General features: G+C 40.6%; 1 long non-coding RNA gene across 1 annotated transcript; it reads left to right on the top strand.

The window, feature by feature from the left end:
- The first annotated feature begins 2,231 nt into the window (after window positions 1-2,231).
- LOC127348627 (uncharacterized) lies at window positions 2,232-3,777 on the top strand. The gene is made up of 3 exons (XR_007879867.1): window positions 2,232-2,663; window positions 2,760-2,883; window positions 3,502-3,777. It is a non-coding gene; the product is annotated as an uncharacterized lncRNA (long non-coding RNA).
- The last annotated feature ends 6,365 nt before the right edge of the window (window positions 3,778-10,142 follow it).

Genomic DNA, 10,142 nt, shown 5'->3' with positions numbered 1-10,142 from the left:
GGTGCCTCGATCTAATAATGTGTGTGCGCACTCGATCGATGATCCCTAAACCTTAAACAACCCTAAAACCCTAAATCCCTAATCCCTAATCCCTAAACCCTAAACACCCTAAACACTAAACCCTAGACCCTAGACCCTAAACCCTAACCCTAACCCTAACCCTAACCATCTGCCCTAGCTAACCCTAAACCCTAATTAAACCCTATGTATAGGCCAACGACACTTAATTAATTAAATTAATTAAATGCGCCATGCATTAACCCTAAACCATATATATGTAACTAACCCTAGCTAATCAACCCTACTTAATTAAAACACATAACCCTAAACTATACTAGATATAACCCGATCTAATAAAAACATGATCTATATATAGCAGCTAGCTAGCTAGCAAACCGTAGATTACCACCAATTAAAATATACATGGCCTATATCGATCATGTTGTATAACACATCCCTGACATTCATTAATTAATTATATAATTATCGTGATAAATTAATTAACTTGAATTTTGACAAGTTCTCTCGAATGAAAACACATTTGATTAAGTTGCCTCATAATATATATATATAATTAGCGTGCATGCATGGCCTACAATGCATTCATGCATATATTTTAATGTATATTTGAACATATATATTCTCTTGGGGATTTCAATCTCGATCTCTCTCTCTCGATCATCTATATATTGTTGGTGGCCCAAAAAACACACATATATACGCATGCACTTTATGCGTAAAGGCGCGCGCGGGTGCCTCTAATAATGTGTGTGCGCACTCGATTGATGATCCCTAAACCTTAAACAACCCCTAAAACCTTAAATCCCTAATCCCTAATAATCCCTAATCCCTAAACCCTAAACACCCTAAACACTAAACCCTAAACCCTAAACCCTAACCCTAACCCTAAACCCTAGCTAACCCTAAACCCTAAACCCTAGACCCTAAACCCTAGACCCTAAACCCTAACCCTAATTAACCCTAAACCCTAGCTAACCCCTAAAACCCTAATTAAACCCTATGTATAGGCCAACGACACTTAATTGTACGTGCATCGAGCAGGCCAGGGGGTGCCTCGCGGTCCTCTAATTAAATTAAATGTGCCATGCATTAACCCTAAACCATATATATGTAACTAACCATAGCTAGCTAATCAACCCTACTTAATTAAAACACATAACCCTAAACTATACTAGCTAGCTATAAAAACATGCTCTATATGTAGCAGCTAGCTAGCAAACCGTAGATAACACCAATTAAAATATACATGGCCTATATCGATCATGTTGTATAACATATCCCTGAGATTCATTAATTAATTATATAATTATCGTGATAACACTACAACACAACAGAGCTTTGGTAACACAATCATGTAACACATGGTAGAGTATGTTACAGGTAAAATTGGAGTAACACAACATTTGTGTGCCAACGATCAACAGTAACACAAACTGTATCAGAGCCAAAAGTGTGTTACAGGGACATCAGACACTAGTAACATGTAATTTTGTGTTACTTTAACCGTGTTACAAATAATATGATTGTAGTAACACAAAATCATATTTTGGTATCCAGTGTTACAGGTCATATATACATGAGTATGGATAAAGGAGAAAATAAGAGCATTATACCATGCCCATTTCATCTATCAAATAAATTGTTGTCTAGAGCGCTCGAATGTTCGACAAAACGCTAGTGCCGAACAAGCTAACGATAAGATATGCTAAGCGTTCGTGTTGCATTATTATATTCAACTCACATAATAAATTAGATTAGAAGTTGGTCCGTGCAAGGGACGTGTGTTATCGATTTGCTATCGTACTTGTCCTCTATTTATATTGTGTTGGGACGAGACTAGGTGTGAAATAAACCCCTAGTCAGTTCTAGTTTCTAAAACAGCACCAATACATAGCTCAAATATAATCTAAAAAATACATGAAATAATTATACTTTACGATCTATGTAAAAGTTAGGTCGCATACACAAGGTCGTTTAAAAAGTACTTAATTACAACTCAGATTTTTCTATGGTTTTTCAAAGTCTATTTACTTTTTTCAAAACTCAATGTTTATTTACTAAAAGTATCCGTAAAACTGGGAATTCTAACAAGTGCGTGAAAATAGCAACGCCAAGTGGGCCTAGCATTGGCGCAAAAATTAAAAAAAGTGGGCCTAGCATAAAGTATGTCCCAGCAACTGCGAATGAAAGACAAATACCTATGTCAAAAAATTAGGGAGCACAGCTTGCGCGGGGAGGTTAAGATTTTCAGTTCCTCACGCGGGATGTGAATTTTTTTAGATCCCCTTAATTTATCCCCGCATCATCCGCCAAAGGGCTAACTAGGAAACCCTCCCCATCCCCCAGTCCGTGCGCCTCCCCGCGATCCCATTCCTCACCGATCAAGACTCCTCCACAGATTACTTTCAAGCTGTAGTCTGGATCCGTCAAAGACTATGTGGCCCTTCTCTCCTAGCAGCGCAGCACCACCAATCTTTTCGTTCTCATCGTCGGGAGATGTAACGTGGATCTCCAGAGACGACGCACTGACGACGCAGATCTCGGCGAGGGAGGCGGCAGTAGTCGCGAGGCGGCGATGAGGACATCGACGCCGATCTCACGTGGATCCAGATCTCCAACAGACCTTTCTTTAATTGAGTACGGTGAGTCAAAGTCCTTTTTTGTGCCTTGTCGTGAATCTGCCATTACGTGCCTCTACCATCACATATCTGCAGGCTTTCAATCTTTTTTCTCCTCAGAAGTTGTGCTGCTAGGATGCAAGATCGACGGAATATATATAGGACACTACATGTTTTTCTTCTGGGTGCGTTGTAATCTCCATGCCCACACTCACTAGATGGGATGTCAAGATGGGTTTGCTAGGTCAGTATCTCTGTGCACCCCTAGTTGCTTTAACTATTTTTTGTACGGAGTAGAAGATAATACTTTCATTGATAAGACGTTGGGTAACTATGGTGTCTTTTGCACCCAAGATGTTACAGGTCAGAAATCTGAAAACCAGGTTTCAGCAACACCACGCCATCCCACCAAGTCCGTATGCCATTTTGTTGTCATTTTGCCCTATCTTCTGAATACTTCAAATTTTGAGTTACTGGTCAAACTACTTGAGTGGTTCATATATGCTCACTGCATCTACTACCACTTGTGTTGTATGATTCCAGATCAAAAGACCCATTGACCATGAGAGTTGAAAACTGTAGTCTGCTCAGGCAAGCCAGTGTGTAGGCTTCCTCACATCTGCAAATCTTAGATTCAATTTACTAGCACCTATACCACTTATAATCGTCTCTTATTGTAGAATGTACTAGCTGCAAAATTTTAAGAAACTTGTGTATGCATTATTCTCCATTTTCGTGCACATGAACTTGTCAATTCCATGAGTATTCCAAGAAAAGCATGGTTCACCTTCTAGATTATGATAATTCAGCCTTTACAATATGTTTTTAAAGTTTTTGTTGTGTATTTGTGTTGTTCTAACAGGAGATACGTAATGCCGTGAAGGACTGATTGTTTGATGGTAATTTTCAAGATGTGGCAAGAGTTGTAGTTATAATACCAATAATCAAATGAATTATGCGGAATCGACAATTCTATACTGGAGGAAGCTAAGATCGCCAAAAAAAAATGTGGACAGTACTTATGTATACGTAGAGTATCAGATATCCAAGAAGATGTATACTAAGATTCAAAACATGTATATGTAAATTTTCGTTCGGATTTTTTTTCAACTGCCAAGAATGCACTTTGTCACTTTTACTTCCATCAATGTTCAATTTTGCACCAATAATATTGATATTATTAATTATAATGCATAAGTATCTTACACTCTTGTATATTCGTAATAAATATCTAAATATATACAATTTGAGGATTTGTTTTGCTTCAATTTTGTCATATTTCAATGGTGAAAGCATCATAAAAAATAATTAGTTAACTGAGCACATGGACTGATTTTATTACAAATGTATATTCCATAAACTGGGCATCTAACTGAGTATAAAAACCAAAACGAAATACATTGTAGCCAGGGTACGAAATACATTGTAGAGTGTTACTAGGGTACCTGACAGCTATAAAGCTATAAAATGTGTTACTAGTTATGTTACTATATATATGTACAAAATTTTGTTACCAAAATATGCTATGTCTACGAAAATATGTTACTATCGGTGTTACTATATTTACAAAAATGTGTTACGAGCGCATCTGGTAACACATAATATGCATGTTACTATAGGAGAAGTTGTAACATTGTTTTTAACATGTGGTAACAATTATTATGTGTGACTGTTAACACCACTTAGTAACACGGCCTAATGGAACACATTTCAATATATGTTACTACATGGCCCAGTAACACTATTTTCTACCTGTAGTAACACAAGATTATGTTACCAAAGCTATGTCGTGTTGTAGTGTAAATTAATTAACTTGAATTTTGACAAGTTCTCTCGAATGAAAACACATTTGATTAAGTTGCCTCATAATATATATATAATTAGTGTGCATGCATGGCCTACAATGCATTCGTGCATATATTTTAATGTATATTTGAACATATATATATATATATATTCTTGGGGATTTCAGTCTCGATCTCTCTCTCTCTCGATCATCTATATATCGTTGGTGGCCCAAAAAACACACATATATACGCATGCACTTTATGCGTAAAGGCGCGGGTGCCTCTAATAATGTGTGTGCGCACTCGATCGATGATCCCTAAACCTTAAACTTAACAACCCCTAAAACCTTAAATCCCTAATCCCTAATAATCCCTAATCCCTAAACCCTAAACACCCTAAACACTAAACCCTAAACCCTAGACCCTAAACCCTAACCCTAACCCTAACCCTAACCCTAAACCCTAGCTAACCCTAAACCCTAAACCCTAGACCCTAAACCACCCTAGACCCTAAACCCTAACCTAACCCTAACCCTAACCCTAACCCTAAACCCTAGCTAACCCTAAACCCTAATTAAACCCTATGTATAGGCCAACGACACTTAATTGTGCATCGAGCAGGCCAGGGGGTGCCTCGCGGTCCTCTAATTAAATTAAATGTGCCATGCATTAACCCTAAACCATATATATATAATAACTAACCCTAGCTAATCAACCCTACTTAATTAAAACACATAACCCTAAACTGTACTAGCTAGCTATAACCCGATCTAATAAAAACATGCTCGATCTATATATAGCAGCTAGCTAGCAAATTAAACGGTAGATTAACACCAATTAATATATACGACATGGCCTATATCGATCATATGTTGTATAACATCTCCCTGAGATTCATTAATTAATTATATAATTATCGATGATAAATTAATTAACTTGAATTTTGACAAGTTCTCTCGAATGAAAACACATTTGATTAAGTTTCCTCATAATATATATATAATTAGTGTGCGCACTCGATCGATGATCCCTAAACCTTAAACAACCCTAAAACTCCCCTAAACCCTAAACACCCTAAACACTAAACCCTAGACCCTAAACACCCTAAACACTAAACCCTAAACCCTAGACCCTAAACACCGTAAACACTAAACCCTAAACCCTAAACCCTAAACACCCTAAACACTAATTAAAACCTAAACCCTAGACCCTAAACACCCTAAACTAAACCCTAGACCCTAGCTAAACACCCTAAACACTAAACCCTAAACCCTAAACCCTAGCTAACCCTAAACCCTAATTAAACCCTATATATAGGCCAACGACACTTAATTGTGCATCAAGCAGGCCAGGGGTGCCTAGCTCGCGGTCCTCTAGTTAAATTAAATGTGCCATGCATTAACCCTAAACCATATATATAACTAACCCCTAGCTAATCAAACCCTAGTTCATTAAAACACATAACCCTAAACTATATTAGCTAGCTATAACCCGATCTAATAAAAACATGCTCGATCTATATATAGCAGCTAGCTAGCAAATTAAACGGTAGATTAACACCAATTAATATATACGACATGGCCTATATCGATCATATGTTGTATAACATCTCCCTGAGATTCATTAATTAATTATAAAATTATCGATGATAAATTAATTAACTTGAATTTTGACAAGTTCTCTCGAATGAAAACACATTTGATTAAGTTTCCTCATAATATATATATAATTAGTGTGCATGCATGGCCTACCATGCATGCATTCGTGCATATATTTTAATATATATTTGATCGAACATATTCTTGGGGATTTCAATCTCTCTCTCTCTCGATCATCTATATATCGTTGTTGGCCAAAAAAACACACACATATACACATGCACTTTATGCGCAAAGGCGCGTGTGCCTCTAATAATGTGTGTGTGCGCACTCGATCGATGATCCATAAACCTTAAACCCTAATTAAATAAACCCTAATCCCTAATCCCTAAACCCCTAAACACCATAAACATTAAACCCTAGACCCTAGACCCTAAACCCTAACCTCCTAACCCTAAACCCTAAACCCTAATTAAACCCTATATATAGGCCAATGACACTTAATTGTGCATCAAGCAGGCCAGGGGTGCCTTAGCTCGCGGTCCTCTAATTAAATTAAATGTGCCATGCATATATATATGTGTTTAATTTGGGGATTTCAATCGCTCTCTCGTATGTAGATCTCTCTCTACCTCTCTCTCTCTCTCTCTCTCTCTCGTTAATTGGTGGCCAACAACACACACATGCACTTTGTGCACAAAGGCATGCGCCTCTAATAATGTGTGCGCAGTCGATCAATCTAGTTTTGATTAATCATAGCACACAAATAAAGAAGTTGTATTTGAATCCACACAACCTAATCTAAAACACATAACCCCTAACATGGCCTAATTAATTAACCCCTTCTCTCTACCTAATTAGTGGAAATTGCACAAAATCAAAAGGGGTCCCTCACTAATTGTGCATATCTGCTAGATTGTGATAAACTTTTGCCCCATATATATTTGGTGGATGGGTGCATCTTGGCATGTAAAACAATTAGTGTTTGCAAATGGCGTTGTCAAAATTTATGTACAAATGATTTCTTTCCATCCAAAGTGCATAAAATGGGAGTTTTAATGAAGAAAGTACAAATAAAACAGCTCAACATGCTTCCACACCCCGATTTCCACACGAAGTAGAGCATATTTAAAGGATAATTCCAGAGTTTTACTATTTTTCAAGCAACTTTGCTAATTTTCCCCCACTCACATGACTTTATGTCGATTTAACGAAAATATGGCGAATTTAAACTACATGGGCGGGATAGTTTGAATTGTGCGCGCGGCAAAGGGAACCGCCTATTCCTCAACCTTGTGCACGGCAAATTACACACGCAACTCCATTAAACGCCACCTACCGACCTTAATTATCACCCCGGCGGCCCGGCCGCATGACCCCCCACCCACCCCCACACAACATATACCCCGCCCGGCGCAGAGCGTCCCCACCCCCGCCCCGCCGGGCGAAGAAGAAGCTTCCCCTCCCCGTCGTTCTTCTCGAGACGCACCGGCGGTCAAGTTGATCCACGGTAGGGCTGCTATCTCTAGCTCAATCATGTATCGGGCAAGACGGCCTAACGATTTATATTTTCTTGATGCTGCTAAAAATATTCGTCGATGCTCGAACTAATTGGCACTTTATAGTTTTCCGCTCGATTTGTCATCGATCAATTTGTTCATTTGCGTGGGCATATAGAGTCAGTTCTGCACTCGATCCGTTAATTTGCTGAAATGCCATGGCAGAGTTTTGTACACGATCTATTTGCTAAAATGTCGATGGGCATTTTTTGTTTTGTACTCGACATGATTGCTGAAATGCATAATCATGTAGTATAGTTTTGTACTCGATGGATATACATTTCCTACTTCGCCTTAAATTAATCACCAACCACTGTATCTCATAATTAAACAGATGGACAGAACTTGGATACTGCATGGACACTTATGTCCCCCTTCATATATAAATGGTGTTCAACCCTTTATGGGGTTTATTAGAGCTCATGAAGGTCACAACCTGGACGTGTATTGCCCGCGCTGCACATGTATGAATGGTGAGAAGAGGCCTCACCCTGTAGTGGCAGATCATTTACACATTTTTGGGATGGACCGCACATATGTTAGGCGGGTTTAGCATGGTGAACCATATAATGATCCTTTAGCAGGAGAAGCAGATCTTGCTCACACTGTATGTGTGCTGGCATATGTAGTTAATTATTTATATTGATGCTGCCGCTGTTTCAATCAATAGTTTGCATTGCTGTGCAAGGTTTTGTACTCAAATTTAACTTGTTGCAGATGGATGGATGGGAAGGAGAGAAAAAGCGCTTGCTTCAGGAAACGGGTTTCAGCTCTGGGACATGTGCTGTGCCAGATGAGAAGGTAAATATGTAAAACGGCATTTGTTCAGGTTGCATCCCTTAGATGTTTGTCTAATCGGTTGATGTACTAATTGCAGAAGCATAGAGTTGAAGAGGTCTCTCAGTTTGATGGGAGATTTGAAGATGAATCTCAGTTTGATGCACCTGTGGATGGTACTAATGACGAGCCTTTCATAGACGAAGGTCCTGCACCTGAGATTATCCAGCCTACAGAAGGAGGCCGTGGACCGAGTACACAGCTTTGCGTTGAAGTGGATGCACGCCGGAGATCATCGGGGGCGTCCGGTAGTCTCAAGACCACCCAGCCACGATGCACCTGTGGATGGTGCGATGACGAGCCTCTCATAGACGAAGGTCCTGCACCGAGATTATCCAGCCTACGAGAAGGAGGCCGTGGACCGAGTACACAGCTTTGCGTTGAAGAGGATGCACACCCGGAGATCATCGGGGCGTCCCGGTAGTCTCGTGGACCACCCAGCCCTGATGCAAAATGTTGAGCTACTTTATGATTCGTACTCTTATGTTCTGGTGCTGTAGTATGTTATGATTTGTACGCCTTTGGCGCTAGATTAAGCATTCAGTGGATGATCGCGTTGCAAAATTCGACACCCACACAATCAGTTCATCGTATGAGTAGTAGCACAATTACTTCTACAAATGATTCCCGCCAGCCGCATTAGTTGGTAGCATGAAACACTTTCAGGTACTCCCCTCTGATTCATATTAATTGACTCAATTCTGTCTAGATATGGATGTATCTAGATGCATTTGTTAACTAGACTAACAAACTTGAGTCAGTTAATATGAATCCGTGTAAACCGCCCAGTCCTCGAGCAGCTAGTTTATTGACTCTGGACTCCAACCCTCTCACGGCAAGCCATCGACGAAGCTTTGACCAGATCTTGGCCCGCAATTTTTTGTGTGTGGCGAATAGCAAAGCTTTGACCAGTTCCTCTCGGGATGCAGCACGCCGATGAGCTTGCACGGTTGCCATGAGCACTTTCCGGCGGAACTTCCTCTTCGCCGCCCTCAAGCCGTCGCTGCGAGACAAAGACGCAGTGCCTCGAGGTGGACGGAATTCTGGATCTCAGGGCGGGGGTCCGCATCGTCCGGAACGATCTCCAGCGGGTTAACGAGGACATGCATGGCGTATGGGATTTGTTTTTTTTGGTTTGAGCTTGGGATTTGGGGTTTTTTCGGATAGGGGAGGAGGAACCGAGGAAGAGGAAGGAACAGCCGCGTGCTTGGCGCGTGGCGGTGTGCTTGAATTTCAAATTTTTGTGAAATGTTTCATTTCCCCGCTACAATTCGGGGGTTTCTTGACGCGCCAATGCGTCCCGCCGGGCAGCTTCAAGTGAATTTGGGGTGCCACGCTATGGGCCCTAGTTTCAGTGAGACATGTAATGACTAGTCACATCAGTAAGTTCACTGTGTAATAAAATATGTTACCCCTCCCCTTTATGTAGCACCCCTTCTCTCCCGATCGAGTGCCGATTGCCGACGGATGCAAGCCGCTAGCTCGATCCCCTCCTTTCGCCTCCACCGTCCAGGCATCCATCTTGGAGGGGCAAGCTGCATCTAGACCAAGCGGATTAGGTAGGACTAGTAATGTTCTTTCCTTTCTCGAGATCGGTTCTTTTTTCCTCTCCTCGATATCTTGCGCATCTCTTTCCTATTCTTGGCGAAGGGGTGTCTTTCTGGTCACCCTCGAGCTGGGAGTGAATGGTGGGGGTGGGGGGCGGGGGCTACCTTTGCTTGG

Source organism: Lolium perenne, chromosome 1 (genome assembly GCF_019359855.2).
Source record: "Lolium perenne isolate Kyuss_39 chromosome 1, Kyuss_2.0, whole genome shotgun sequence".
Lineage (NCBI taxonomy): Eukaryota > Viridiplantae > Streptophyta > Magnoliopsida > Poales > Poaceae > Lolium > Lolium perenne.
This window is presented reverse-complemented; position numbering and strand designations above follow the sequence as displayed.